This window comes from Emys orbicularis, chromosome 6 (genome assembly GCF_028017835.1).
Source record: "Emys orbicularis isolate rEmyOrb1 chromosome 6, rEmyOrb1.hap1, whole genome shotgun sequence".
NCBI classification, from domain to species: domain Eukaryota; kingdom Metazoa; phylum Chordata; order Testudines; family Emydidae; genus Emys; species Emys orbicularis.
This window is the reverse complement of record NC_088688.1, coordinates 14,869,708-14,897,316: the sequence shown is the minus strand read 5'-3', so window position 1 is coordinate 14,897,316 and position 27,609 is coordinate 14,869,708. Positions and strand designations below refer to the sequence as shown.

Sequence of the window (27,609 nt, the reverse complement as noted above, 5' to 3'; positions counted from 1 at the left end):
TCCCAACGGAGAGGTGCATCAAGCTGGCATTTAGTCTCAACAAAGAAGCTAATGACTGAATGGACCTGGGGGATGAACTCCATTCACACCCCAGGATCTGATACCTTCTGGGCAGAACTGGAACACATTGGTGGCATGAGAGAACCTTGTGATACTGCTGCCCACGCTGTACTGGTCCTGTAGACAGCTCTAGGACTTCACTCTCCAGCATGCTTCACTAACTGATTGAAATAACAGTTCAAGTAGTCTGTGTCTGCAAAATGCTTATTTTAGAATTGGAAAAGGTGCAGAAAAAGGCAAAAAGAATTATTAGCAGTATGGAACAGCTTCCACATGAGGAGAGATTAAAAAGACTAGGACTTTTCAGCTTAGAAAAGAAACAACTACGGGGGTATGATAGAGCTTTATAAGATCATAAATGGTGTGGAGAAAGTGAAAGTGTTATTTACTCTTTCACATAACACAAGACCTAGGAGTCCTGATGAAATGAATAGGCAGCTGGTTTCAAACAAACAAAAGGAAGTGGCACTCATTGCACTGGGATATTGTGAAGGCCTAAAGTATAACTAGGTTCAAAAGAGAATTAGATAAGGCCATAGAGGATAGGTCCATCAATGGCTATTAGCTAAGATGGTCAGGGACACAACCCCATGCTCTGGGTGGCCCTAAACTTCCAACTGCCGGAAGCTAGGACTGGATGACAAGGAATGGACCACTTGAAATTGTCCTGTTTTGTTCATTCCCTTGGAAGCATCTGGCACTGCACACTTTCGGAAGATACAATACTGGGCTAGATGGACCATTGGTTTGACCTATTATGGCAGTTCTTATGTTCTTGTGAATGTGTCAATTATCGTCATTACTTTGGTTTAAAAAAGAAAAAAGCTCCTAGGTTCAGACCTTTTCAGACCAAAATTTTAGCCTGGAGCAAATCATTGTGGCTAAGTTATAAATACTTAAAAGAATAGGTTACTAGAGGAAATGCTAAAAGATCATAAGCTACAGCAGGACCAAATAATTTAACCACAATATTTTTGGAGATGCATGCAACAGGAGTCTGCAGTCCATGTAAACTGTTAATTTCCACTTAAAAAAATAAAATTAAGAGAAGAGGACATTTAAAAACTGCAGTGTCACTCTGGGACAGATGCTTATGAATTGTATGTAGTTTCCTACTACATACTCTATGCATGTGTATGAGGAGCTCAGTCATTTGCTGTCTAGTTCGGCTATTCCAGCAATCCCTGCAGCATAGGCGCCACCTAGAGGGCAGTCTGAATCTAGACTAATAAAACATGCCATGTATCAGAGAGAGAGAGAGAGTGTTAAGATTTACAATGCTTTGGACAGGTAATTTCAACTCTTAAAGGAAAAGAACCTACATTGCTGGTTAGGAAGAAACAGAAGAATGCTAAAAATATTAAAACAAGATCAAACTAAAGGGATGAGGAAGCGGATACTTCCTTTTTGATGCTGATGCTGTAGGTCATAAACACAACTCAGCCTTCAGTGCTTCACACTCCCAGAGAGCTTCTCAGGGAACGTCTATACTACCTGCCGGATCGGTGGGTAGTGTTCGATGTATCGGGGATCGACGCCTGTACTACACCTCGGCAGGAGGAGTAAGCGGAGTCGACGGGGGAGCCGCGGCGGTCGACTCGCTGCCGTGAGGACGGCCAGGTAAGTCGAACTAAGGTACTTCGCGTAGCTGAAGTTGCGTATCTTAGTTCGAAACCCCCCCCCCCCCAGTGTAGCCCAGGCCTCAGACACTATTTAAATAATGCTTACAACACCCCTGTGATGTAGGTTGGTATTATTATTCCCATTTTATGGATAAGGAAATGGACACTAAGTGATTTGCTCAAGGTCACAGATAGAGTCTGTTTCAGAATTAGGAGTCAGAACATTGCTGGCTCCTAACGCCTTCCCCTCCCTTTCTCAGTGTTCCTATTCCAAATCTCTCATTTTCAAGCCTTTATAAATTAGCCCTAGAAGCCCATTTTCTGTTGAAACTAGAGGTACAAAGGCAGAGAGGATGGGGGTGAGGAGAACTGGTTTTCTAATTGAATAAAAATGGGATTGCCACTTGTTAAAGTCAGACAAATGCATTCAATGAACTAGTGGTTTTAAAGCCTTTTTTAAAAAAGAAAAAAGGGAAATGGAACAAAAAGAAAAGAATCTTTATCCCTTTTGGTGCTGGTTCTCACCGCAGTCTCTAGGCCAAATTCACCCCCCACTGAAGTCAACGAGACCCCAATCAATTCAGTGGGAGCAGGATTTGGCTCTTTGAGCAGTGAATATATGCTCTGAAGTGCTGACTTTCCTGATTTTTGGCGAGCAGGTGTCCTTTACCCCAGGTAAATTAGACAACTCTGAGTAATTAACTAGAGATTTAGGAGAACCATTGGCATGCTCCACCACATGGACTATATCTTTAAGAGGTTGGGGGGGATCTTAATATCCTAATTAAACTAAAACACCCTCTAATTAAAATATGGGTAATACTTAATTTCAGTTTGCAATGCATATCCTTAAAGCAACTGGGGGTCTAATTATTTGAGAGGTCTCCTCTCTCACCATATCCAGCTGGGTCAGTTATGATCCACTGAGATGCACTTTGCATCTGGTCTCTCAGATTAATCTCTATGCTCAGCAAGAGGATGGCCATTCTCAGCAGAAGAGCTTTCAGTCCATCAGAGCTAGAGATTGGCGAGCTTCGGCGCAAGGCTCTTTCGTTTTGATTAATATCAAAGCTAGAGCCACCAAGCCTATCCAGGGAATGAGTTACTCGTCAGTTAGCTAGAGGTTAAAGCCATAGGCACAAGATAATTGCAACAAATGAATGCTGGTAAATAATGGGGAAATGTGGCTTAATTATCTTTACTTGGAAAAGTAGCATTTGAGCAGTGCCTCCAGACATGTAGCAGGGGTCAGGCCCATGCACACGCTGTTAGGAACAACCTCACTATTCCACGCTTGTACAGTACATCCCAGCTGGTTTCCAAACGAGTGGCGCAGACCCTATTGGGAAACCGGTGCAACTGACAATGGCTATGCAGTTGAAACCGTGCCACAATAATCTACGTCTGAGAACAGCTGTAGAGGTTTGTGCTAGCGCAGGCAGGATCCTAACAACTCAGACTGAGAGGCAAATGGAGCAAGGAAAGACTTGCCACCCTGACAGGGCGGCGCGTTGATTCAAAACGTGGCAATTCAGGACGTGGCAACCAGGGCCCTAGAACGGCCGACTCGTATTGGAAACAGCCCCTTTGCTGCTGCTGGGACAAGTTGGAGTGCTGATGGCCGTCCATTCCTCTGAGCAGAACATTGGGGATGCCCCAGGTATGGGCTGCTTGGACTGTTCTAGCGGAGAGTAGTTCATGAACCTGCCAAGCATGCCATTCGACCCTAAATAGATTAATATGCTGTGCCAATCTCATAGTGCAAGATGGATGGTGAAATGTCTGGGATAATGCAATAGCAATAGCCCTGCAATTTGTTCAGGCGGCCCTATTTTGAGTCAGGAATTCCACAGAACATCAGGGATGGAGGCAAGATCCATTGGACGGTAGAGAAAAAGTTGCAGATCTCTCTGGGGGCTAAAGCTTGTTATAGATTGGGAGGGGAAAACATTCGGTATGATTCACCTCTAAAGTGGCACCCCTAGAAATACAGTATAAATCTGAGACCTGGTATTATAGCAACAGGCATTTGTGTTATTCATTTATCTGCATGCCACACAGCGCCTAAATAAACTGCTCAGCAAAGCCAGGGCTGGGCTGAAGCACGAATATCCCGTATCACCCTGTTCCCAAAAAAGAAAAGACCCCCTCCATCCCGACAGACTTTTACTGATTATTCAGTGAACATTTATTGCTGGATGTATTTGTTTGCTATCTGTGCATATCTGCTATCATTGGCTAGATGGAAACATGGTGCCCCTAAACCAACCACTTCCACGACACATTCTCTGTGCTCATCACTTACCCTGCAGTCAGACAGAATGGATGTTTAAGAATTGCCTGCTCCCATTCCCTTTTGGATTTCCCTAGGTCTTGTCTACATTGGGATTTCAGCCACCAGCATAGCTGTGCCAACGCAAACCCGGAGCATAGACGCAGTTTGCACTGGTGCAGCTTACCCCAGTTTCAAACCGCGGTGAATGTAAATGGTGTCTACAGTAGGGGGGATGCACCCAGACAGCTGCACCAGTGGTTAATGTGTAGACTAGTTCGCTGTTAGGCAAACACCCTTTATTGAGTCACTAGCCTGTTTGCACTATACTCTTAGTTGGCTCCCTCCATACAGCTTGATGCACGCTCTCCACTACACCAGGCACTGGAAGGCAGAGGCTAGTGCAGTCTATTTCCCAGGCTGTTCTGTGGAATTTCCCAACCATACAATCTTTCTGTTTAAGTTCCTTGTGGTGTCAGGGCTCTACAGAGATAGCTGCCCCTTCAAATGCTCACCCAGCCCCGGCACAGATATACAGATAAGCATGTCAGCTACCACCTCAGGCCAAGAGAGGCCCCTTTCACCACAGCCCATCACAACAGCTTTCCCAGGCACAAGGAAAGGAGAGCATTTGAAAGCAATTAAATTAGGGGCATTCTAGGCTGGAAATAGCAACGTGCTTTCAGCAACCACTGAAATGCAATGTGGACTCTGTGTATTTTTGGATGAGGAGAGGGGGAATAAAATCTCTCTGCACCCTTCCTCCTCAGAATAAGGCCCAGGTGGCAATACACAGAACCAGACCTCTAGGGAAGTTGACAGCATCCCTGAGAAACCTAGCAAACAACTCATCCTGCATTTCCCAATGCCAGGAGAAGGGATCAGCTGAGGGACAGGGGGGAGGGAAAGACAAGCTCTTTCTGGCATTAGCCTTCTGGTGCCAGGAGCTGGGATTTCCCAACAATGCAGCCGTCAACGTCCGTAAAACCTCTAAACTTCAAGCAGTTCTAGCAGAGTGACGCGGATTTAAGCTGGAACGCTCAGGAGCAGATGGCCTGTCAGACTAATGCATTAGGCAGGCTGAGTCCCTGAGCTGGCAAGCACACATATTCTGTCCTGGGCTAGGATTTGTGCCTTTTGAATGAAAATGGATCCTCTCTGTATCAGTCCTGGAAAGTGAGGCCAGCACTTTAAACACCATTCTCTCTGCACTGCTGTGATCTGTAGGAATCTCACAAGTTAAACAATTTTCATAGAATATCAGGGTTGGAAGGGATCTCAGGAGGTAATCTAGTCCAATCCCCTGCTCAAAGCAGGACCAATCCCCAGACAGATTTTTACCCCAGTTCCCTAAATGGCAAATGGCAAATGGCCCCCTCAAGGATTGAACTCACAACGCTGGGTTTAGCAAGCCAATATGCAAACCACTGAGCTAACCCCCCTTGTGTACCTGTGTAACAGAGATATTTTGATGGGTTTTTACAAGCTAACTCCTATAACTTTCAACTCAGGCAGGGCTGCGAGTGCAAGTGGCTTCAAGTCATTTTTATGCTATATTGTCCCCTCCAAAAATCCTGGGGCCGTCAGTCAGGAGGTGCAATTCAAAGCAGCCTCAGAGCTGCACTAAACTGCATTGGCTATAGACAGCTGTGGATTGGCTGAATGTAGCAGCCCCCAAGCCATGCCCTCTAACTGGGAGCTGGGAGAGGCCATGGCAAGGGAGCTGACAAGCCAACTGTGGATTCCCTCACACCAGGGCAATCTTCAGGTAGCCAGACCTATCAGTTTGTACTGCTGAAGCAATCCAAAGCACCCTCTGGGGATGGGAAGGATCTGGCTCAAGGTATGTTTTCCGCAGAAGAACTAAACTCTAGGCTGCAGTTCACCACAATCAGAACTGTAGTCTCCTCATGGAGATCTTTGGGGCTTTCATTGCAGTTTACACTGCACCCACGTTCACGATACACACGCTCCACTGCACACACAGACACTCTGCAATTCTGTCAGGATCCTTTACAGAGCAATTAGGTTACACAGGAAAAAAACCAACTGCAAAATGATGAAGGGAAAGTTTCTGATAATGAAAGGGAGCAGCGTGTGGCTTGCCTCACTCATTCATCTGGGCACTGGGAGACCACTCTTTTTTTACTCCTCAGAGGACTGATAAATATTCACAGTTGGAGTTTATATGGAGCCTGATTCAACAAAGTATTAGTAGCCACCAATTAGATGCACTCCCATTGAGAGGCATCAAAACGGTGGCACTGAAGGGAACTGATAAATCTCATCACACCCTCCAGCTGAACCATATACATTCCCAGTTCCCTGGGTCTCCTTCCTCGAAGAATAACAGATTTGGTGTGTGTGTAAAGGCTTCATGTTTAAGACAATTTACAATGTACGGAGTGTGCTGTTAGGTCAATAAAGCAGAGAGGAAAGTTCCCAAGCAGCTGCTGTTTGGTCTGACGTGTCAGCGGTTGTAGATTATACCAGCATAACCAGTTAAAAGAGCTCTTAAACACACAAACTCTGTGTGTGTGTGTGTGTGTGTGTGTGTGTGTGTGTGTGTGTGTGTGTGTGTGTGTGTGTGACAGAGTAATTATAGATGTATAAACATTTACTCATGATCCTTAATACAGGTATTTGAGCAATTATTAAATCCTCTACTGAATAAATAGATTATTATAATTATACCTAATGATACCTAGTACTTCTATAGTACTTTGCATCTTCAAAGCACTGGCCCATATCCCTATTTTATAAGTAGGTGCATGGAGACACAGCGAGGTTAAGTAAAACTTTCTCAAGGCTACACAAAGCATCAGTGTCAGATCTGGGATCTTACCCCCTTCATTCACCCACAAATAACATGTGGCTTGTTCTTCTTCAGACTGGAAATGGAGCTAGAAGAAATCATTATCCACTTAAAGGATTTCTTTTATTTAATAGAGACGAGGAGAACTTGATGCTTCTTCTCTCGACATGGCTGAGGTGCATTAAATTCAACACAAGCCTATCATTCTTCTGGACTTTTAAGCCCTTTCTGCAACTTACTTGGACTTTCTAATCAATCAATCAATCCATCCATCCCAGGACATAGAAATTAAATGTTTCCCTTGTCGGGAGTCAGGAACCATTGCTGGGTCAGATGGATTCCAACCAACTTCCTGCTACGCCCCAAACCTGAACCGAACAGATGCAAGGGATGGCTGCTAGTCACATAAGAGATGCTTTGCGGACTGTCCCACTACGCAGGGCATTTCTGCAGCAGTCAAATTTAGGTTCAGCTCAGATGCTCCAAACCCACAATCCCTGCAGCTTGTGTTTTCCCCCCGCCCTGTTATCAATTGCTATTTGTCTCCCTTATGTACTCCACTAACACCTCATGTTTATCCTACTAGCCTCAGAGACGTCCTAGGTACATTATTACATAACGCTGCAAGCAGTTTTTCCGTGCTGCTCGGCCGCTGCCAGTTTTTCCATTCACCGACCCAGCAGGTACGCGCCCTGTTCCCACTGCCAGGCGTGCCTGTGCTATGCTGAGAGCTCCTGCTAGATCGCGTGGTTTGGATTCCCTCGTCTGACTGACTGCGCAGGAATCGATCTACACACAGTCTTCCCCTCCCGTCCCCCCGCACTCGTCATGGAAAGGATCTACAAATTGACTGTGCAGCTTGTACAGCCGGAGAGGTGCCACTGCTCCACTTACAAAGAGGAAACTTTAAACCACGCAGCTTGACATTTAATACGGGGTTCTCCAATAACCCACTTATCTGCCTGGGACCTGTTTAAGAGCAGCTCCTGTAACGTTAACAAACACAGCAAAGCCTGTCGAGTGTTATTACTATCAGTAGATATGCAAAGACTACGGCTTGGCCAGACTGGCGGGGAACAGTGGAACATTCCCAGGGCTGAGTGAAGCTACTCCAGAGCCGTCCGTATAACATTAATTGATTTTAAACCCTCATCTTCACCTGCCGGGTCAGGCAGACGGCCAGAACTGCCTCCCCTGCTCTCATTCCTCCCCAGTGGAATTTTGGTCATTACAGACGTTTGGGCCCTGACTACTATGCAGTGTAGAATAAACACCCTGTTACAGAATTACAACACATCTTCAGAGATACATCTACAAGTAATTGGCAGCAGGCCCAGTGGTTCGGGGAAACAAAAAACCGGAACATACTCTCCTCTCCCATCTTTTTTTATTTTAAACTCGAGTTAATACGTTTTGTCCGTGCTGACCACTGATTCTGCACAGTGGCCCCTCTGAGCAGATCCAAACAAGCCCAGGATGCTTCTGGGAACCACGCACGTGTCCATTCCTTTCTCTACTCTCAGACAGCTCTCCAGACACAATGGCCTGATTTTGCTCTTCCTTCCACCGCTGACTCTGGGGGGAGCTATTCCCGATGCACGCCAGTGTATGCAAGCTCAGAATCAGGCCCGATGAAACCAGGCGAATGAACTTGCAAAACAATATAAAAATGACACATTCGGTTTTGTAGGCCGCTTGACCTTTCCCAGCTGCAAAGAAAAATAAATTTTATGTGCAACACGAGAACAACATTAATGCTTTGCATTTACAAAACAACTTTCATCTCAGGATCTCACAGTGGTTTACAAAAGGGCGGCGGGGGGGGGGGTGTCATTATTATTATCTCCATTGTACAGGTGGGGAAACTAAGGCACCCAATGTCTGAAAACTCATGAGTGCCCTATCTAAAGCCAGTGTTTCCATTTACACGAGAGTGGTATGTTCAATCCACCAGAACCTCCAGAGACAAGAGCATGTACCTCTATGTCACTGATGATCTAGACCTATGATTTCTAGAATTGACCTAGCTATAGTCTAAACAACTGTGGTTTAGTGGTCTGAGCAACAGGCTGGGAGTCAAGATGTGTGGGGTGAAATCCTGGCCCTATACTGAAGTCAATGGGAGTTTTGCCACAAACCGCAATAGGTCCCAATTTTCATTCCCAAATACTAATCTCATCTCTGCCACTGGCTGAGCGAGTTTAGGCAAGTCACTCAGTCACTATGTGACTTGGTTATCCCATCTGTAAAGTGAGAGTAATAATGCCTGCCCGCTCTCATAAAGCCTCATGGGATCTACAGATGAATAGCACTGTATCAGTGCTAACTTTTATCATTACACGCCATTTCTGCACACACACATACTTTGGGGGGAGATTCTCAATCTACTACAGCAGCGGAGGATCTTTCCCCAAATCATCATCCTGCTACTCATCATAACAGCTAGTAAGAAACATTTATGGATTACTAATCAAAAGCTGTAAAACGTTGGCTCACACACCATCCAAAGTGAAAAAAGTGGTAACTCCTGTGATGCAAAGTTAACGAAGCTTTATTTGCTGTCATGCCTTGCTTAATGAGGCAGATCCATTTCTAGATTCTGGCTTGTACTGTGTTCCAAATCTAAGAGGCTCACATTTTTAATGCTCCAAGATCTCTACGTGAAGAAACCTCTTTGACATCTCCTGGGCATCGGCTTTTCATAGACTGCAATCATTCCTGAACTGCCACTGTGTTTCCAGAACGTGGATGGGCAATTGTCATCCTCTAATTCAATTAAATTGAACTAAAAACACACCCAAGGCTAGACACTTGGGCTGAAGTTACATGTCAATGCTACAGTTTAGGTCCGAGCTGCCTTTTGGTTCTCGCGTCTTCTCTTCTTTCCAATTTCAAACAACAACCCCCCATTCCTTATCTGGAGCCTGGAACACTTTCGCCACCGGTTCATAATCATTTAAAGGAAAAAATCCTGCTATTAAACACTGTCAGTGGTATTTATTTTGTTTCCATTACCATTGCACCTGTGCTAGGAGGGCCTTCAGGCGCAGTGCAGACTCAGGTACCTGGAAGGCTATTACAGCAGCAACTGCAGTTCAGCAGCATGTCCTATCTTTAATAGACGTATCCTCACAAAACCCCAGTGAGGTAGGGCAGTACTATTATCCCCATTTTACAGATGGGGAATTGAGGCACAAAGAGATAGAGTGACTACTCAAGCACCCATGGAAAAAAAAAATAGTGGGTGCTCAGCACTCACCAGCCACAGCTGTTAGACAGTGCCACCGATCAGCTGTTTGGTGGCTGGGGGAGGGTGGAGAGCAGTGAGTGGCAGGCGGGCGAGGGTCTCAGGGGAGGGGGTGGAGCGAGAGTGGGAAGAGGCGGAGCGAGGGCTGGGCCTCAGGGGAGGGGGCGGAGTGGGGCAGGGCCTTGGGGTGGAGCACCCGTGGGCAAAAATAAAAGCCAGTGGCTATGTACCCAAAGATGACAAAAGAAGCCTCGGGTAGAGCAGGGAACTGAACACAGGTTTCCCCACTCCTAGGTTAGTGCCCTAAGCACTGGACCAGCCTTCTTCTCTTTAAACCTTCATTTTAAAAGATCTGTTTATTCTCCAATGCTCCATACCACTGTATTTATATTCTAATACAGTATTAACATTCAATGTTGTACTAGCTTATCCACAGACTTGACTGACAATGGAAGAGTTTGTTTTATGGACTTAGGTATTTCTTGTTAGTATCTCCCCAGAATCTGTTGCCCTGAATTTATCAAATACAGTGGAGTCCACTGAAATATAGTATCTTTTAATATATTATATGCAAAATGAATACAAAAATAGGGTAACATTCTTTAAAATGAGTATAAGATACCGGAATAGACCTATTGAATGAAGACATTTCCAGTGCATCAAGAGGTAAAATCCAAGATCGTTATTTTCTGCCTCTCAAAAAAGTGTAGTGTTTGTGAAAGACATTAGATTGGATAAATAAATAAATTCAGTGACCTACCATAGACTAAGTACATTCTGGGCTATGGCAACTTCTCCACACATCCACGTTAATGTCTTAGGACCCTGACTATAATCCTTATTTCTTGGCCTTTCCATTGCACTCCTCTCCACAATATCTAAGCAGCCCCCAAAACATGTATTCATTTAGCCCGAGATGGGGGATTATCACTAGTCTATGGATGGGGAAACTGAGGAATGGAAAGATGGTGACTTACTAAAGGTCACACAGCAACAGGTTTGATTCTCCATTGCCTCACACCGTGTGCAATAGTTCACACTGGCATGAAGTGAGTGTACAATGATCCCAATTGGCCTGGCTACAGTTTTTTTATACCCACAAGGAAAAAGGCAGGGATCAACCGGGTCCAATGGCTGTGGCTGAGCTGGGAACAGAACAGAACAATCATCTGCTAGTTCCCTATATCTGAACCACAGACCATCCTTCCTCTCTTGAGGAGAATGGTCATAACTAGTGGGGAGAAGACTGTACAGTCTTCATGCTCTCTGTCATTGCCCCCCTCGGGCTATACCAATCAGTGCCAAGCAACATGAAACTCCTTACGTACATCTTCTATGCACTGTACTCAAAACACAGTATACTTCACAAAAACTACCTTTGGTGAATACCTGATAACGAGAAACAGCCTGGTGCAACGGAGGGGTCTAGTACACACCCTAACAGGGTTTAGGGTGTGTACTAGAAATAGCCCTGCTACCACGACCCAGAAGTTTATTTCTAAATGCAGGGACATACCAGATTTTGAATCTGACTGGATTCACGTAGCCTTTCCGCAACAGGCTGGCCGTGTTGATCTGAGTGCATAGATGTATATTTTTTTAAAAAGGTATCACATCCTTCTGTTTGATGTGTTGTTGGGAACAGTTGCTAAGGAAAGCAGTGTACAATTACAGCCACAGTGATGTCCACTCTAATAATATACTTTGCTATGCATAGTTCAGATGCAGACACCTCTCTGCTATAAAGAGCACACAGATTTCAACGGAGGAATACTTTAACTTATGTTACAGACACAGGGTTTGCAGCAGATCTAGTTTTCAAAATGCGGGGGCTGCGTAAGCCTGTGTTTAAAACTATGACAAGCGAAATTCTCTTGTGGGAGACGAATCACCCACAGGCTAGGAGACAAAGCAAACACATACACAAGCTTTGATTTGTTTTTTGATGAACTCTCCCCTTCCAATACTCTCTGGGTCTAATGCTGCACTGCATCTCCCGGAGGCAGAACCTAGAGTCAGCCATGGACTCTGTCCCCCTGCCCTCAACCTCCTCTTTGCAGCATGTTTGCTCCTACTATGGAGAGAATTTGCCTGTTTCCCCTGCATTGGGACCTAGTGTTTCGGAGAAAGAGGAGGCCCTAATCATGGAAAAAGAACTAATATCAGCTCATTTTGTTTGAATTATTGCTTCTGAGACTTTGAAGGATAACCTGTATTAAAGGCCAACAAAGGACTAATCCATACCTCTAGCCTCAATATTACATGATCCGTTATGTGTGTTTAAAAGACACCCCCCAAAACAAAACCCTCCCTGAATAAAACTCTCCACCGCACACACAATTCTCCCCTTGCAAAGAGAATGAACCAAATGTGATGGAATTGAGTCATGTCACTGCGTGGTCTCCTGGAAGGTGATCTACTGCTGGGCTGATATAACAACTTATATAAAATACAATGTGCTCTGCATAAGTGCGTTTCACATCTATTTACAGTCTGGGTGGAAGAAGAAAGGCGGCAAGGAATGATACCTACCCTGTATTCAGAGGGGTTTAGCCCTGGGTGATGACAAACCAAAGAAGTCTGCAATGCACTCATCTTTAACGTAGAAATACAATTGCCACAGACTATAAGGCCCAGAATAGAATGCAAAGCTTCATGGCTCACAGAGGCCCAATTCACATTGCATCACATGCTGGGACTGGCCACACATCCATAGTAAAGATGAGGGCAGACACAATCTGCTCCATTTTGTGCCAATTAGTTGGGGCCAGCGGGCTCCTGGCAAGTTGCCAAGGCAGCCCTCTGTTGGGCGATATTTCGATGACTCTGATTTAACCCATCTGATTCCACTCAGAATTTCACTGGTTTAATAGCAAAGAAAAACAGTGCTGGGTCCAGAAATAGCAACAGTTCCCCAAGGCCCATCAGGCATCAGTTGCATTATTTTGCTTTACATGTGCCACTAAAGTGCCTCTAAAGGTTTACATCATTCAGATTCAAGAGCAAAGACTGGATTCACAGCCAAAATACGGGGAGAGCTAAATCCAAACCAGAGCTTTCCTGTCAATCCCCGTATTTCACATCAAGACAGCTGCTACTTGAGACACCGGTTCGTTTGCAGCCAGGGTTATTAAGTCTGAATATCTGTATGTCTGCCAAGAGAGATACTCCTCAGAGGAGCTGTCTTGAGGGGGGCACTGTGGCGTCTTTGTGCCACTGAACTGGCATATGTCTTGGGATCATAAAAGTCGCCCGAGATAAGCTATGGACTTGAGCAGTTCCTGAAGTGAAATCAAAGCAGGTGCCCCTGCTATGCATGTGCTCGTCAACAGCTAAAAATAGAATAGGAGCCAGGTTGAAAAGACAAAACCACATTTGTTCATTAAGCAGTATCCTTAGCTCTGCGATTTAATTGTTCTGCACCTGCTTTTATCTCACAAGGATCAGCCAAGGTTTAGGGACACGATCAATATATATCGAATAGTGCAGGCAGGACGGCTCAGTGGGTTAACACTCTAATCTGTTAGATCCTCTGCCTGTCTGGGTGTTGCAGGACTGGCTGAGCTGCTGGGATCTCAATTTGCAGTCATTTGCTCCTGAGAGAAAGGGACAAACAAGTCCACACAGCTCCTACAAAACAGGAACATCTGTTGGGACCATATGCGAGGGGCTTGACCTGCAGTTATCGGTTCTGCCTTCACTGTCAGTGGCCAATAGTATTCAGAGGATGAGTGGGCATGTTTATCCCTATTTATCACACCCTTGTATAGAGACTCTATAGCTTGACCATGTACGGCTAGCAGAGCTCTTTACACTTTGGGATAAGCTTAGTCTGAAAGATGTTACTGACAAACAAGTCCAGTTCTAGACCAGGCGTTTTAGAGAAGTTATCAATTAATAGCAAAGAACAATGTGTGAGATGCAATTTGGAAACACTTGTCTCCTAGGGACTGGAAAAGGTCAGGACTCCTGGGTTCTATTGTGTTTGCAACTGATTTCCTGTGTCACTTTGCGCAAAACGTTTAGTCCTCTGTGCTTCTATTTCCGAAATGGATATTAGGCTCCTTACCTATCACACAGAGCGTGGTGAACTTCCTGTGCGTAAAGCATTTGGAATTGTAGTTACTATATTACTAGCAGGGCCGGCTCTAGGCACCAGCAAAACAAGCTGGTGCTTGGGGCGGCACATTTTTAGGGGCGGCATGGCCGGCGCCAGAATGCCGCCCCTAAAAATGTGCCCCGGCCGCCCTAGCTCACCTCCGCTGCTGCTGCCTGGGAGGGAAAGGGAGATCCCGAGCTGTTTCGCGCGCCGCTGCTCCCCCTCCCTCCCAGACTTGAGAGCCTGGGAGGGAGGGGGAGAAGCGGCGCCCGCGCCGCGACCACTCGGAGTCGCGGGAGGGAGGGGGAGATCCCGAGCGGCCGCGGTGCGCGAAACAGCTGTTTCGCGTGCCGCTGCTCCCCCTCCCTCCCAGGCTTGAGAGCCTGGGGGGAGGAGGCAGGGCTGGGGATTTGGGGAAGGGGCAGAGTTGAGGTGGGGCCGGGGGTGGGGTAATTAAAAAACGGGGGGGGGGGGGAGGGCGGCCAAAATTGTTTTTGCTTTGGGCGGCAAAAATCCTAGAGCCGGCCCTGATTACTAGTTAACATAATATTTATTATATTACTATGTTAGTGCTAAGTGTTATTGTAATGATATAGGCTCTACCCAGCATTCACTCCATCAACAAAATGGTCAACGGTGCCCAGGGAACAGTATCATGTAAAACTGTTCATTATTGCACTAATATTCTATCTTGAACCAGTTTAATCAGCTAGTCTGGGGGAGAGTGATAGTGACTAGCAGTAAGAGAAAGATACTAGTAAGAAGGGTGATGTCTCCTAGCCTTGTTACACTGCCATTGTGATCTCTGTAACTCTTTCAAAAGCTCCTTTCTGGCTTTACAGAAAATTACACATTCTGATGAGTGCTTTATGATTTTTCAATAGCCAATGATTATACAGAACAATCATAAAGAAAAAGGTTGGGAGAACCTCTGCAACTCGAGATTACACACATTTGTTTTCATGCCACATTCTCAGACAGTGCAAGTACACATATCAGGGTTGCCTGGCCCTTCCTCTTTCCCCCAAACTCCACATCTGAGCAATTTCCTAGATATGTTCTATGTGCAGGGCCGGCGCTTCCATTTAGGCAATGGGGCGGCAATTCGGCAGCGGGGGGTCCTTCCGCGCTCCGGGTCTTCGGCGGCAATTCTGCGGCGGGTCCTTCACTCGCTCCAGGACCCGCCGCCGAAGTGCCCCGAAGACTGGGAGCGCGGAAGGACCCCCCCGCCGCAGAATTGCCGACGACGACCGGGAGCGCGGAAGGACCCCCGCCTAGGACGCCAAAAACCCTGGCGCCGCTCTTGTCTATGTGCCCATATCAACAGGTCAAATTTGGCATTAACTTACTCCAGGTTGACACTCGTGTAACTGGGGGGCAGAATTTATTCCTTCCCCTTCCAATCGCTCTTAAAAGGAAATTGTTCATGTGAAAATCCCTTTCTGATGTGCATTACTCTTATCCTATGTTGTAGATCGGGAAGCTGATGGACTTGCCATCAGTCAGTGACAGAGCCAGGAATAGAACCCAGGAGACCGGACTCTTTGTCTACTATGCTAACCAGAGTGGGCTGACATTTTTCTGATGGACGACACTTCCCTTGGACATGCTGGTTTGAAAACATTCCGTGGGAACATGTCAATTCTGTCGAAGGTTTGGATAGAAACCAGGCAGGCAACATGTGGAGCCAGGGAAGAGGCAGCAGCCTCCTGGGGCTTCCCGACTCCCCCGGGAGTGTGGCAAGCTGCTAATTGCCTGACTTCCTGGGCGGCTGCCTTGCTGTGCTAACTAGATTCGCCAGGGAGCTGGGGCACTCGGGAGCAAGCTGACAAATTCCGTTTTGGTTCTTCTCAAATGGCTTTCTTCCTCCCGTGAAAAATGTTGAATTTTTGACTTTTTTGTCCAGATTCGGGATGAAATTTGATCCCAGAAACATGAAAATTTTTAGTGGGAGGGAAATTCCATTTTCTGGGCAGCTCTAATGCTAATGACAGCACTAGACTTTCAGATCAATGAGAAAATAAGAATAATAAAATAATAATAAAAAGTTGGTCTGTTGACTTCTAGAAGAGAGATGCTAGTTATACCTAACGTTACTTCTTATGTTTTTTAGGGAGGCAGTGTGGTCTAGTACCCAGGGCACTAGGCTGAGAGTTAGGAGACATGGTGCCTCTTCTCAGCTCTGCCAGTGCCCTGCTGTGTGACCACGGGCAAGTCACTTCACCTCTATGGCTATTTCACTTCACACCCTTTGTCTGTCTTCACTATTTAGAACTTAAGCTCTTTGGGGCAGGCATGGTCTCTCACTGTATCTCTATACGTCACCTAGCACAATAGGGCCTGAACCTTGGTTGGGATCTCTAGGTATAATATTGTTATACACATATTAATATTTCTCCTTCTCTATCTTTTTTAAATTACTGGTGTTACCCCCTTTGCCCAATTATATTTTGATTGCCTTACAACACATTAGTGCAGTGTCTATCCCACAAGAACAGATTCAGAAAGTGTCAATTCTTGCTGACTAAGTGATTTCACTCTATTTTGGGAATTCTTTCTTTGGAGAAAGCAAAAACCTGAAATAGCCTTGCTTTCTGCTGCCAGTTTGCTTCCTCCTGAAAGCTCAGCTCTGATACAGCACCTGGTGATCCTCAAGGACCATTTTTTTTCCCCTTTAACATTACTTTTTCAACAGAATTGTTTCTGAAACAAGACAATCATGTGATTAGTTCAAAGTTCCACCGGCATTTAAACTGACTCCCGGCACTCTCTGTATCTGCCCACACGACTTCCTTAAACGTCTCTAATCCCGGGGGTGGGAAATCACTTAATGGTAAATAACTACAATAGTGTTCACAAAGTAAATCCCAGAAAGTGTGTTAGCCAATGCTTCACGCTGTATTTAGCCATAAGCATAAGCTCAATGATCCTCCAGTTGTGGTAACAGCAAATAAAAAAGACGGATGACTTCCTGGAGCTACTGTCAGTTGCTGAGTTTTATAAGTATCATTTTTTCAAATATAAGTTTAAATGTTTCCTGATCTTGCTGTATGACCACAGAGGTCCCAGTCCTGCCAGTTGCTGTGCACGTCTTAGAAGGTGCCAAGTATCTTCAACTCCCAGTGAAGTCAGTGGCTCAGCAACTTGCAGCATCTGGGTTGCCCTTTCCTCTCTCCACAAAATCACTGGTTCTGCAGTTAATAATGCAGAAAACTTGTCATGCAGCATCCCTGGATTGCCCTGCCCAAAGTATTTCTGTTGACTGGATTAGAGACCTATCTGTCAGTCACTGACGCCTGAGGTCAGCTGGTCAGCCGTTTCCTTGCTGAAGAAGATTTTAGATTCTTTTCTTCTCCTCTTTGGACTGTTAGCCCTCACGCTGAACTCCACTTCATCACAGGAGAACCTGGATGAAAATAGCTGGAGCCAGCTCTGATTTCCTCTGACTTTAATAGAAGGGCGCGCAGCACAATACACAAGACGGATATCCTCTCCTCGGCTCTGTGCATTCACTCACGTGGGTGTTTCAAACAGAGCTCACAAATCCCACAGGTAAAGACAGGATTCATAGTGAGGAGAGCGGAGACAATTCTGGACATGAACCCGAGCCGGCTACAGGGCTGGAAAGGAAAAGGCTGGCTGCAAAGGAGGATTGTGCAACTTTCTGAAATATTACGTTTAACTGTCAGAGCCCTGATTTTCAGAAGCGCTGTGTTCTCACTATTCCATTCAAAGTCAATGGGAGCTACAGATGTAGGCCTCTGTTGGTCTTAACTTTTTTTTTTTAAATGGGCCTGCAAAATTATCTACCCTCTACCTATGCTACCACTGTCACTGTGATCACCCCCCATCATTGACAGCTGAGATTGACCTAGCAACTCTTCAAGGGAAAGAGCCCGGAGCCACAGGCCAGGCTCAAGCCTAACTCATCTGAAGTACCCCAGGCAGATACTGTATGTCTAGTTGTTCCTGATGACAGTACATGACAGTTAAACATTATTCCTGGGGGTGGGAGCTGAGCCAAGGACAGTGTCTTGCTTGAATTCCTGCCTTATAGCAAAGAATTATTAATACTTAACATAATAGCTTTCTTCCCCCTAAATGGAGACAACGGTTTAATTTAAACAAAGAAGAGAAGAGTGTCTGTGAAACTGGACTTTGAAATAAACACATTTAGGACCTGCATGGTGGGCCTCTGCTGCCTCCCAAGAGACCTAGAGTGAAATCCTGGCTCCATTAAGACAATGAAAAAACTTCCATGTGGCCAGGATGTCACCCGTAGGTTCAGCTGCTGGGAGCAGTCTCTTGCTCCCTGGACTGGAAGGCACTGCAGCACCCCCTTGGGTCACCCCCGTGAGGGAATACACCCTCCACACCACTGCAATAAACTTTGTACAAAGTATGCCTTGTGAGGTGTCATTTGAAAACTCATAATTTGCTGGTCAGCATTGTCCTGATAAAATATATGTGGCAACACTATATGTGAAGTTATAAGATTCCCCTGTATGATGGTATTAACACAGGTTCCAAACCCCACAGCCCTGCCCACGCAGAAGTCAGCAAACAGGTCTGTCCTAAACAAAGGAATGTGTGTTTGCCTTAATTTGCATTTACGCAATAAACAGAATCATCAAGCAGGAAGGGAAAACAAAGGAAGCTCAGACAGGTGAAAAAACCCAGCAGGGAAAATCCTTCCACATAGACTCTTTATCTTCTGGTTCTCAGCTGGAAATGTTTTTCAAGAGGGGGACTGAAACTATAAAAAGGAGGGAAAAACACCCTCAGGCACCCCCTTCTCTCTCCCTGCTCACCTCATTTTCCAAACCTAAGAAGAAAAGAGGAAACAGCCATTGGACTCTGGGGGAGGGGGCCTGAGCTGAAAGTTTGGTCAGTAATCTGCTGCGGTATGAAAATTTGCTTTGCAACAACAATAGTTTCTTAAGTAGATATTAGAAAGCGCTTTGTCTTCATTTTTCTTGTAACCATTTCTGGCTTTTATGCCTCATTACTTGTACTCACTTAAAATCTCTCTCTTTGTAGTTAATAAACTAGTTTTACTGTTTTATCTAATCCAGCATGTTTAAGTTGAGGTGTCTGGGTAACTCTATTTAAGATAATAAACTGGCATATTATTCCCTTAAAGGTATAATGGACTTAATATATCTGTACTATCCAGAAGAGGGCAGGGTAGTGCAGGACATACATTTCTGGGGGTGTGTTGAGGTCACCCTGCAGTATAACCAAGGCTGGTGAGAGCCATGGTGTAACTGGCAGGCACCTAGGGTGTGGCATGCATGCTAGAAGGCTGTTTGTGAGTGGCCCAGGTGGGCCATAGACATTGTAAGACACCCATGGTTGCAGGGCAGCGGTGACACAGCCCCCCACTAGTCTGGATTCTATGGCAGTATGTCACAACCCCGCAGCAATGTCCATGGCCAGCTGGCAAAGCTGAAGGGACAGGTCACCTGAGTGTTCATCCATCTTATGTCCCTCTTTCAGTACAGCAGCAGGGTACCCCCAACCATCAGAATGTGGTGGTGCCCAGGGATGCTGACAGCCTCTTTAGCCCAGGAAGTTCCCCAAGACATGCGGCCTGCAGGAAGAAGCCCTCTGCTGAGGAAAAGTCTCTCAAATCCAATTCAAATACACTCCTAGGATGCTTTCCGCCGGTCCTGATGATTGTAGCAGCTTCCCGGGCTGCTGGAGTGTTAACAATGACAGAGTCTTTGTTTGTACTACATACACGCTCTTAGAAAAGCATGAATGGGATCCGGTTTCTGATTTATAGCTTTCAGGATGTTAAATCATTGACCCTTGCTGATAAGTCTCCACAGATCATGCTTTAAAGAAAGCGTTACAGGTTTCCTGCAGTGGCACAGAGGATCTAGCAGAGAGCTCACCAGACAGGAGGATCTGCTGCTGTTTAGGGCTCCAGATGGCACGTGACAATGAAGTTAGTTCTATCTCCAGAGGCGCCGAGAGCTTGGTTCAAGTTAGACGGATAGTAGTTTTTAAACACCAGAACATGAACAGTTTAGGGATTTGCTAGTTTAGTTTAATCCTGGATGTGGCTGCCAGAAATGAGTGAAAAATTTCACGGGAAAGAGCGAATTATAACTGCCACTGCCAAGGGGAATCTTCTCTGCTCTTGGGTTAGGTGCTGGTATCTCATGGGCTCTCAGTGTATTATGCTACCTACCCCTCTTGCTTATGATCAGGGCTCTGAGTTTTTTGCTGTGATATTTTTATTCAAAATCATGGGCTGGTCATGGATTTTGTTTTAAGGAAAAATCAGTTTTCTTTTACCCTTAGAGATAATCTCTCTGCCAAGTTCAGCCTTTGGTGATTTTGCCGGAAGACTTCTTGGGAGTCAGTCTTGCAAGAGGAAGCATGGGCTTGTGGTTAAGATACTGGGCTGGGACTTGGGGCTGAGACTCTGCCAGAGACTCCCAGTGTGCCCTGGGGCAACTCACTTCAGTCTTCAGTGTTGCAGATCCCCAGCGGTAAAATGGAGATGATGGCTTTGCCTTTCCCCCCGCCCTATGTCTCTCTTGTATATTTAGACTAAGTTCTTTGGGGCAAGGCTGGGCCCCAGTCTTGGCGTGGTCTCTAAGCACCACTGTAACATTACTATTAATCAGCTACTCTACATTTCCTTCCAGCCTCACTAGGACTGCTTCCTCAAATTCCTGCTCCTGATGCCCTAGCCCCTGGCATCTACCTCACACTGCAAGGACATATAGCAGCATAGTCACCTAGCATCATCTTCACCCCCTAGGGCAGAAACCAGAGCAAGAACTAATACAAAACCACAAGAGGTTTAAAAAAAAAAATCACATGACCCAAGGAAAAATACAAATATTCAAAGGATCAGCGATTCCCATACACCTGTGCCTAGCTTGTGTATTTAACCAGCAGGAAGGTAACGGAAAGATGAAACAAGCCCATAAGTTGCCTCTAGTAAAATGCCAGTTGTTGATATTGTCCACGCAACCTCCAAAGCCACAACAACTCACCTAAGCAATACTCGAATTTTCCTCATTCAGTAGCTGAAAGCAGGGATAGGTACATAATGATACAACGAGGGAGTGTAGAGTGTTGGTTAAAGCAAGTTCTGGGTCTCAGGACTGCTGGTCTGTATCTACTGTAGAGCTAGATACCACAAGGACTAGCCCTGTCACGGACTTGCTGCATGACCCTTGGACTAGTTAGTTAAACTCCAGGCCTCAGTTCCTTCATGTGTGAAATAAAGGAACGAATGGTAAATGTGGCAACGTACCTCCTATAGTTTAATTAGTTATTTATTTTTGGAAGTGTCTTGAGACCCTTAAATGATGCTTGACAGCATGCAAGCACAGAGTGCTATTACAATCATCCAGCATTGGAGTGAGCTAGAAAACAAACTCCTTGAACAGCACTTGGGCATTGTATAAGAGACCTCGTTGCTGGAACATGTGCATATACAAGGGGATAAATAATGATACAGTTTAACATCAGCTTGTCTAGCTATAGAAGTCACAGGTGACACATTACACATAAATCTCTCTCTCATTTTTTCAGACTCCTCCTCGCTCTGAAATCTGTGCATCAATAAGCCAGCCTTGGCTACGATTCTCATTATATATGCCTGCCCTCTCATTGACCCAGAATTGTGAAAGCAAAGCCCTCTTTTCATTGTAAACCCACTGGAGAGCAAGGCTCAAAAATCACTTAAAACTTTGTGTAATGGAATTTCTCTGTTAATTATAGTCAAGATTTCCCCCATCTGTTAGCACGAGCAGGAAACAAGAGTTGAGATTTCTTGCACCCAGAAGGGTCTACAGGTTAGCTTTCATGTTTACCACGTTACTACAACAGATATTTCATAATACAGAATACAATGGACATACACAGCGGAGGAGCTGCATCACATGGAAGGCTTTCTGCTGGCAGCTTTAGAGAACTTGGGGCAAATTCCGTCCCTGCGTAATTTCCTTTCTTCAGAGACATGGAGTTTCATGAGATCTGCTAGTCTCTGAGGCTGAGCACAGGGAGAACCAGAAGGGGACGGGCAGTTCATTAAATAGAAATTTTTTATTTGTACTGAATATTGCACCTTCTTCTAATGTGAAAGTGCTTTACGCACGCGTTCATTGGGGATCACAACAAAACAAGCAGGTAGGTAAGTCAGTATTATCATCCCCATTTTATAAACCTCAAAGTACTTCACTCCAGTAAGTCAACGCAGTTGGGAAACTGGAGTCCAGCGAGATACAGTGACTTGCCCAGGGTCAGACCATGAGTTGGTAGCAGATCAGAACCCAGAAGCCTTGACTCCTCATCTCCTGCCATTTGATAGAATTCTACCTACCTTCCGAGTAAACAGCATTTGGGGGTGTGAAGTTTTGACCTCACTGGAAACCTCCCAACTCAGCAAAATCACAAAGAGAAAGATTCAGCTCCACAGAGTCATTATTTTCCATAAAAAGGGACAAGGAGTAAATGGAAAAAATGGGAGGAATCTTCCAGGACACTTCCCCACTCAAAATACTGGAGCAGACAGTCAGTGAAGTTCCACTGAAGCCAATGATCTACGCCCATTTGCACCAGCTGAGCATCTGGCTACAGCACTGAAGGAAGAGTTAACAGCAGACAATCAAGAGAAGATGGTCACTTTTCTTGAGAGGAAGAATCCTCTAATCGTTAAAGAGCAAGAATGGGAACTAGGACTCCTCAGTTTTATTCCTGGCTCTGCCAGTTGGTCAGAGTAACCTTGGGAACTAGGAATGGGAACTAGGACTCCTCAGTTTTATTCCTGGCTCTGCCAGTTGGTCAGAGTAACCTTGGGCAGGTCATTTAACTTCTCTGTGCCCTATCTGAAAAACGGGGATGATACTTACTGCAGGGTTTAATCAGCGTTCCTAAAGTAGCTGAAGGTCTGGAGTTTGAAGGTGATGCCTGATTATTGTTATGTTCATAAGAACTGTACATACTCGATATTAACACAATAAAAACCATATAAAGAGGTCACCCTTATTGGACAATCTCCTTTCTTAAGAAACTGGCCTGAAGTATCCCAGATGTAGTGAATAATGAATACACCCCTCTTCATGAGAAAGTCACCACGAGGAATCGATTGACTTTTGTGGGTCACTGGAGCAGTTGATAAGACAGTGTTCACTGGAGTTTGTTTCTTTAAACAGAAGCACAAACCCTTTCAGTGAATGATCAGCTAGTGACGCAAATCTCACCAACGTGAGGCTAACTTGCAAAGCCTTCTGAGCAAGGAATGCTCTCAGGGTATGTCTACACAGCAACTAGACACCTGCGGCTGGCCTGTGCCAGCCGACTCAGGCTCACGGGGCTCAGGGTCTGTGGCTGTTTCACTGCTGTGTAGACATCTGGGCTTGGGTTGAAGTCTGAGCTCTAGGACCCTGTGAGATGGGAGGATCCCAGAGTTTGGGCTCCAGCCCAAGCCCGGCAGTCTACACAGCAATGGAACAGCCCCACAGCCCGAGCCCTGCGAGCCCAAGTCAGCTGACACGGGGCAGCCAAGGGATTTTCGTTGCTGTGCAGACATACCCTCAGGTTCCTGGAGACTGGCTCACACCTGAATGTTCACCACAGCTGCTATTTCATATTCTTTTGGGGGGGATGGAGTGTTCTAGCTGACAACGTCACAGTAATGGCAGCAGCCATCGCAGGATGGCACAGTAGCATTTTAGCAAGATCTTCTCCCTCCTTGGCTTGTGGCTGCACCAAATCAAAGCAGAGGGCGTCAGGGGCTCACTATATGTAAATCAGAGTGCCAGCATTTTTGCCAGCTGGATTAAGGGTAGATATATGGCAAGAAGGAATGTCAGACAACTGCCACGTGTTGTTTGCCCAAAAGTCTGACTCAGCCCCAGGCACTGCGCACAGCCAGCCACAGGATTGGAAACAAGCAATGCAAAAGTATAATAAAGCGATGAATTCCAGCCACAGCAGAAAAGGAAAGCAGAATGGCAAGGAAAGTACATTGTAAAGAAAGATGTGATTTCAATGACAGGATGTGTGCGTAACATACACCGTCAGCAACAAAATGAAAACGAGGGCCGCTCCCACATCACCACCACAAAGCATTTCTGCACATAAATGAAGCGTCAAATTCTCCTCTCTGCAGAGCACAAAAAGGGAGCCTGTGCCCATACAAAATAACATCACCGGCTGGGGTACAACATTGTTACATGCTATGGACAATGCCGTAATGTGGCAAGAGGCTTTCCATATAATCCTCATCCACCTGGTCCTTTTCGCTAAGGGCATCCTTGCCATCCACCACCCTCTCAGCTCACAGAGTGATGCTACGGCTGTCAATGCCTGTTTGTTTCAATCAAGGTGACCTTTTCCACTTTCCCTGGGAAGAGGCACATCAGTCACGACTACACCTGTGGTGCTGAACACCTGCTTGGAGTAGACAGAGGACAGACAGTTTAGGTGAGATACCTGGACCTCCCATCAGCCTGGGTCAGCCTTAGCTGAGAAGTGAGAGAGTCCCTGCCATCATTTCCCAGAAGCTCCCTTTCTCCACATGTGATGTCCGGGGCTCGAACCTAGGCCTGTGAGTTCCCAGACATCCTGGCCTCCAGCCAATGTCTTCTGAAATCTGGTGGGTCAAGGAGCTAGTAGAACTACAGCCTCAGCCAAGGCACCACCCACAGAAGCCCTGATCGGAAGATCGCCTCGCCAGGCTCCACCAATTGGCCCAACCATGCTATTTAAGCCAGACAAAGGCACAGTAAGTTGTCTGAGCAACCAGGTGATTCCCTGTTGCTGCTGCATTGGACCCTGCGCTTGTGCCTACTTCCTGCATTTGGCACCCTATACCCAACCCTGTTCCTGATTCCTGCTCCGCTCCTGGCTCCTGCCTCACCCCTGCCTTTGCTCCTACTCGATCCCTAGTCCTGGCCTCTCCTCTGGTTCCCACCCCTACAGCTTGCTTCCAACCATCAGTTACCAGTCCTGGTTCGGACCCCTGGCTCGGACTTCTGACTCTGGTTTGACCCTTGGCTCTGGCATTTGGTATCTAACCCTGGCCCCACCCCTCAGCTTCGATTCCTGTCCCTGATTCTGACTCGACCCCTGGCTCTGGTTGACTCTGGTGCTGACCCTCAACTTCGTTCCCCGACCTGAATGCCTGCTTCACCCACTACACCTACTCTGACCATTCAGACCGCCTAGGGTCTTGGTCCCTAACATGTCAGCCAAGTGCTGGTACTTTAGTTGCCAGGGCATTAAGAAAAATGCCGATGGGACTTTGGGGCTGGCACCACATGTGCACTGCTGAACTGAGCTGTTTTCAGCAGATAACTAACAGGTTAAAAGGTCCCACAGCCTATCAATCCCATAAGCCAGCCAGCCTCCCTGAAAAACGGTGAGCTAAGCTGAGCCCAAACATTCAAGACTGAAGGGCCACATCTCATGGATCCAGCCCATCAGAGATGTGGAAAGAGGTAGGTCCTGACAGGGCCGGCTCCAGACACCAGCAAAGGAAGCAGGTGCTTGGGGCGGCCAATGGAAAGGGGAGTCACGTCTGGGTCTTCGGCGGCAATTCGGCGGCGGATCCCTCAGTCCCTCTCAGAGGGAAGGACCTGCAGCTGAATTGCCGCCGAAGAATGAAGCGGCGTGGTAGAGCTGCCGCCAACGTGCCGACGATCGCGGCTTTATCTCCCCCCCCCCCCCCGCCGCTTTAGGCGGCAAAAAAGCTGGAGCCGGCCCTGAGTGAGAGTCTGCTCTAACCCTCCTTGGCCAAACAAATAATCAGGCGCGGCATGTGCCTTGTGCAGGCAGGGAACAAAGAGGGTATGTTGAAGGGGCAGGCAGGCCTAGGGACTCTAAGATACCCTCTCCCAGAAAGCAAATAATCACATATTAACCATGTGATGAGCTGCAAAACAGCATAATAAACCAACACAGACATTCAAACCTATGCTCTCCATCAGTGGGCAGCCGGTGCCTAGGGGACAATCCCAATTTCCCTGGTTATATATCATTATTATGGTCTAAATGCCAGGGCTATCAGTTTATTTTTTAATTGACTTTGCTTTTCTATAGAGTTCTTGGACATGGTACAGTAAACCCAGTGCTGGGTGTACTGATAAAAAAGTCACCCATGATAATCAATGATCTGCACACACACAAATCATTACCGTCCGGGTTGTAAGTGCAGCTGTTACAGCTGCAAGCCAGGCAGATCGATGCCAGCAATTTTCCTCTACTTCCTAGACGGTGTAGTTGAGTCAGGGCACATATTGGATTAAAGCAACTTTCAGCTATTTATTTCCATGTGTTTAGCATCAAGAGCTGTGAGATATGCGGCAACAAACTTGGGCTCTGGCAGACCAATGGGGGACACAAATACCAGCGGTGAGGACCCTCCACGGATAATGCCCAGCTTTCTTCCATTTAAGCCAGAGAGCTGTCTCCTCAAATGCCCATCACCTCCTCAAGTGCCTCACCAGATCTTGTAGGAAGGGAGATCTTGTAATTGGGGCACAGAGATCTGGATTCAATTCAAGACTGTGCCATAGACTTTCCTGTGTGACCTTGGGCAAGTCGCTTCAGCCCAGATCCACAAAGGGACTTCGGAGGAGGCCTGTGAGCACAACTATCGGATTCAGGCCCCACAGGGGAGATAGATTGGGGAATGCCTATCTGCACCTGCCTTTAGGATCATGCTGGGCTTAGGCGTGAAACAGGCCGCCTAGATGCCTGCCTATGCCAGCAGTGCACTTGCCCCCAGGTAGAAACTTAGATGCCTCGGGAATTTTTACAGTGAAAACGTTGGTGCCGAGTGAGTTTAGGGACCTACAGGGCGAGGTGGCAGCCAAGTGAAGGGTTTTGCGGACTGCAGCAACACATTCTGGTCTTCAGGTACCTAAATCCCTTTGGGGATCTTGGCCTTCATCTCCCTGAGCCTCATCTCCCTGTCTGTAAACGGGGATAAAGATCCTTCCTTTCTCCTCTTTGGCCTGTCTTGTCTATTTAGACTGCAAGCTCTTCAGGCCAGGGACTGTCTATGTACACTCCCAGCACATGGGCTCTGATGTTGGTCCAAGATTGTAGGTACTACAGTAATACGAACAACAAACAATAATAATCTCAACCGCTGGGGAATCGCATAAGGAGAGAGGTAGTCTCTGACGTACTAAGAATCCAAACCTTTTAGAGCTTTATGGGTTAAAACTAGGTAGGGACAGTGCCTGGGGAATGAGCATTTGTTAAACTGAGCTTTTAAAACAGAAGGAGAGATAGAGATGGATATTAACCGGATGGTGCCTATAAAATTATATCGGTCTGTCGTAACCATGAAACACTTGCATAAACAAACACAAAAACCACTGCCCTCTCTTCACTTACACTTCTCTTTTCTATAATTAATTGGGCAAGAATGGAACTTGGGAAAAGCTCAACTATGGTCAGAATTCCTGGACTTCTTTCTAGTAATAACACACTGGGAGCAGCTGCAAATATCTA

The 27,609-nt window shown here is 46.2% G+C and overlaps 1 protein-coding gene across 1 annotated transcript in view; it reads right to left on the bottom strand.

The window, feature by feature from the left end:
* Positions 1-27,609, bottom strand: part of CTIF (cap binding complex dependent translation initiation factor) — a 328,641-nt gene that overhangs the window by 63,896 nt on the left and 237,136 nt on the right. The window lies entirely within an intron of this gene.